The sequence below is a fragment of the Antedon mediterranea genome, chromosome 1 (assembly GCF_964355755.1).
Source record: "Antedon mediterranea chromosome 1, ecAntMedi1.1, whole genome shotgun sequence".
In the NCBI taxonomy this organism is placed as follows: Eukaryota; Metazoa; Echinodermata; class Crinoidea; order Comatulida; family Antedonidae; genus Antedon; species Antedon mediterranea.
The window spans coordinates 10,566,150-10,571,365 of NC_092670.1; the positions used below are offsets into that span (position 1 = coordinate 10,566,150).

At 31.6% G+C, this 5,216-nt stretch overlaps 1 pseudogene; it reads right to left on the reverse strand.

The window, feature by feature from the left end:
• Positions 1-654: 654 nt before the first annotated feature.
• Positions 655-4,248, reverse strand: LOC140041198 (angiopoietin-related protein 2 pseudogene; annotated as a pseudogene).
• Between the last annotated feature and the right edge of the window lie 968 nt (positions 4,249-5,216).

A 5,216-nucleotide genomic window follows, 5' to 3' on the forward strand; every position in this document is an offset into this window, starting at 1 on the left:
GAATGACTTATGATTATTTGGTATAATATTTAAAAATGATTAATAATAAAACATTAATTGTTACTAATATTATATAATTTAAAATACAAAATGAAAAATTCCGTTTAATAAATTTTAAACAAATAACAGTTGATATGGCAATATATTTGATTAATATGTTATAACATTTGGATTATTATAATAAAATAATTATTCAATGATAAAGCAAAATGATAATTTAAAAGAAACAAAGAAGAATCTAAATTATTAAATAATTACAGATTCTGATTTGTTATGGTGGTCTTATAACCATCATCACTGTTGTCTTAAAAGATCAAAATAGCGATCCCAGTTGATGCCATTGTAATGAGCTGTACCTGGTGTCAGACAAAGCCCATTCAGGTCTGAATCATGAACATTCTTTTATGGGGCTCTTTTAACCATCATCACTGTTGTCTTAAAAGATCAAAATAGCGATCCCAGTTGATGCCATTGAGCTGTACCTGGTGTAAGATAAAGCCCATTCAGGTCTGAATCATGAACATTCTCTTATGGGGCTCTTTTAACCATCATCACTGTTGTCTTAAACGATCAAAATAGCGATCCCAGTTGATGCCATAGAGCTGTACCTGGTGTAAGATAAAGCCCATTCAGGTCTGAATCATGAACATTCTTTTATGGGGCTCTTTTAACCATCATCACTGTCTTCTTGAGACTGTAGTACCTACTATGGAAATTCCACCAGCTGGTGCCTGTCAAACCCTCTGTACCTGGTGTAAGGTAAAGCCCATTCAGGTTTGAATGATGACAACTATTGTACCACCAAACACCTTTGTTATACTCAGCACAGTTAGTACCGATCCCGCTACCGCTTCTCTTATCATTGTCTCTATCAGACGTTGAAAATTGTTGACCATTGTGGCGTGATGTCAAAGGATCACCTAAACAAACAAAATCTTAAATCATCTTTAGTTTACTTCATACATCTTTAAATTAAAATTAATTTTTAAATATTTGTTTTTCTTTCTATTACAAATAAAATAAAAGATATTTGATATAAAAGGGAAAATAAAACACAAATTTATAAACTATTCTTATATATCATATATTCTTTATTTTATTTTTTTTTTGTCAGAGTTATTATACTTTAAAAGCAATGCATTTTAATATTGAAGAAAGCCAAAGTTATATGATAAGTAAAAAGTGCGATTAATAAAGTACTACTCCTCCCTTATTCGTTGTAGTATTGAGCTGGGATTTGGCATGAATATACAAATCCATAGAGCCGGATTTTGAATATCATTGGCTCCTTGTTTAGGGACCACTGACTATAAATCCTATTGAATTAGAACAGGTAATGAATGTGTTGAACGTTGCAACATTTAGTAAGGAATTTAATCGTTATTTTTATCCATATGTATTTTTTAAATAACAAAAAATATAATATAATGTACCACACAGTGATATATTTTCGACTAGTTAGCCGTTATTGAAGAGATAATAAATAGTGAGTTTTGACAAAAAGTTTTGCCGCGTTGATCGGTGGGCTAGGCCAGGCCGAGCTAATCGTAGTCGCTACTTTATTGTTGATTTTCTCAAAATGAAGATTTCCTAAGCTATAAATAGTGACTCGTATGTTTTCATTAATTTGTTTTTTTTTTTTTTTACTATTTATACAAATTTATATACTGTATTATTTTTATCAATTATTGCAAAATCTTACTTTTCAGCCTTTTGGCTGCCGTTGTATTATTGATTTCTTTTTTATGGATAAATATACATGAAGTGATTTAATAAACCAATTTTAATAAACAACGCCTCATTTTAAAGCTTATTAAACATAGTTTACAAATATAGCCTATAAATATCTTAAAATTTGTTTACACTACGCCGATTTTGTGATGCCATGCCTCAATTCTGTAGTTACTGGTAGTAATTATATTTTGTTCACTCTACGAACCTGTTTGTGCAATTATTTAGAATGCTTGTTTGGATATTAATCATACACATACTGTTGCATTGACTGCCTCATAAATGCCTACTACATTAATCATACACATACTGTTGCATTGACTGTCTCATAAATGCCTACTACATTAATCATACACATACTGTTGCATTGACTGCCTCATAAATGCCTACTACATTAATCATACACATACTGTTGCATTGACTGCCTCATAAATGCCTACTACATTAATCATACATATACTGTTGCATTGACTGCCTCATAAATGCCTACGACATTAATCATACACATACTGTTGCATTGACTGCCTCATAAATGCCTACTACATTAATCATACACATACTGTTGCATTGACTGCCTCATAAATGCCTACTACATTAATCTTACACATACTGTTGCATTGACTGCCTCATAAATGTCTACTACATTAATCATACACATACTGTTGCATTGACTGCCTCATAAATGCCTACTACATTAATCAAACACATACTGTTGCATTGACTGCCTCATAAATGCCTACTACATTAATCATACACATACTGTTGCATTGACTGCCTCATAAATGCCTACTACATTAATCATACACATACTGTTGCATTGACTGCCTCATAAATGCCTACTACATTAATCATACACATACTGTTGCATTGACTGCCTCATAAATGCCTACTACATTAATCATACACATACTGTTGCATTGACTGCCTCATAATTGCCTACTACATTAAAACAAACTAAAATCAGTAAATGTAGTAACTGCAGTAAATGCAGTTTAATAATTTTAACATGATCTATTGTTGTACTGTGTGTGCATTTGCACATTTAAATATAGTTAGATTCGTTTCAGGCCTGTAAGAAGGAATTGCGAAGTGGGAGGTCCATACCAAAAATGTACTTCATAGACAGTTTACAGAGTACTTTGCATTCAAGGTGATCACCTTTGGGCTTTACATTATATTTGAGACGCGACATCAATTGATAATCAAAAAGTATCAAATGATTATTATTTGTTGTTTAAACTTTTAAATATTGTGGTCTAATTATGACATAACTAGTGAAATTATGGGGCTATTTCACAAAGGCGTAGAATTATTTTTTCATGAGGTTCACGTCAATATCATTATTAGAATTGTTTTGTTCTACTTTTCAGATGTTTAGAAGCTTTTCTTTTAATGTTTGTCTAATTTCTTTAAGCTAAATTTAATGGAAAGACAACCTCAAATTATGCTAGAACGCTGCTGTGTCTTGTGACTTTAGCCCTGACTTTAGACCCTGACGCCACCGCTGCTTAGGTACAGTACATGTCTCATGTTCCTTCCCAGTAGTCAATTTCCTTATCATTTAGCTGTGTTTAATCAGTCGTAATTCTAACATTATTTTTATACTAACCTGCAGTTCCATTGCATCCACTGATTTTCAAAGTATAGTTAGAGTCCTCAGTACCAACACGAAAATGAGAATATTTTGCGATCTTCATTTCATCCAAGTGGTCAGTCATCTCTATTAGAAGCTCAAAACTGCCATCAAATGTTATACGGTGTATCTGTTCATTACCAAGCCAGAACTCTGAGTTCACATTTCCAAAACCATCTTTGTATTCTGCCCAACTACGGTAGAAATCGACCAATCCATCTTCTCTTCTTTGTAATATCTGGTAATGACCATAGATAGTACTTAATGAATAAGATAGTATTGTACTTCACTTAAGATGTGTAGAGGTATTAACGCCAGGTTAGTGATCTGGTCGGTCGTAAGTTCGAGTTCCACCACAGAATTACTTGTCGAAGTATTCTCAATGTACTTAAAGTACAAATTATGTCATACTGTAGTAGGGCAAAACATCTGACCAATTACTTAACACCCTGACGCAAAGCAACTCCACAGTAGTTACAAACAATTTAAGATATGATCATGATGCATGACAAATGTGTAATTATATACATGTGTTTGTGCACAATGCATGTTTCAAAGATTGCTTTGAAATGCAGGACCATCCTGCACAATGCGAGATGGTTGTTGACGTTGGCAAAAATGAATAAAGATATAAACAATAATAAAACCCATTTTACTGATGAAAATAAGAAAAAAGTATCTTATTGTAAGAACTTGACCAATAATAAAGAAGATGTATTTAGTATATTGTAATTTAGAATTTGATATACTTTTTTTTTCAGTTAGGTGTTAGCTCGTAGTGTTTAACTGCGAATAGTAAGCTGCAGCCTCTGTATTACATTTACTCACTCTAATATCTAAATTATTGTTTTTATACTTACAGTCCAACCGCCATCATCCTTCATGTCACAGTAGACAGTAACCTCTGGTCCTCCATTACTGGCTGTATCGCATATTGACCACTCATAGCAGAAGGATCATTTCGTAAAATGTCACCACAGTCCCTCATGAAACACTCTAACATTACAATTTTGTAAATGATAAAAAAAATCATAAAGTATGAAAACATTTGGTTAATAAAAGACCTGCTTTATTATACATTATCATTATTGTAATTATATCTATTAATCGAGTCAAATGCCTTTTTAAAGACAAGATATCTTCAATTAGTCTTATATTTTAGTGTATATTTCTTCCTTTAACAAAAACGCTTTGATCATAACTAATAATGGAATAACTTTTTTTAGTCTCGCTGCTAAGCATTTGGTTAGAATGTTATAGTCTATGTTTAAATGACTCCTAATAGGACGCCAATTATCTAGTGAGTGGCGGGGTAAATCTTTTCCCGCCACAGTAAAAAAAAAAAAAGTAAAAAGTATCATTGATGATGAAACACATCCTCTTCACAAACAATTTGCCCTCATGAATTCTGGCATAAGACTACATGCACTTAATACCAAAACAAAACGGTTTAGGTGCTCGTTTGTACCTAATGCTATACACTTATATAACTCCAGAGTACAAAGATAAAACGTAACCGCTTTTGTTTATTTTTATAGCTCACGCATGTATTTTTAATGCTTTTATATAAACTTTAAATCATCGTTAGTGCAATATAATAATAAATCATATAATATAATTAAATAATAATAATATTTATCTAATTTTAACAATTTTTAGCCTCTTAACTTTTTGTGTGTGTTTTGTAAATAGTATTTTATATTTATATTTTTGTATTTTGCCAGTTTTCAAATCACATTTCTGTTTTTTAAATGGACAATAAAGTATATATGACTATGACTATATGACTATGACTATGACTATGTGTATAGCGTTATGACACCTTTATTTTGAGATTTTGTTAATTCACTAA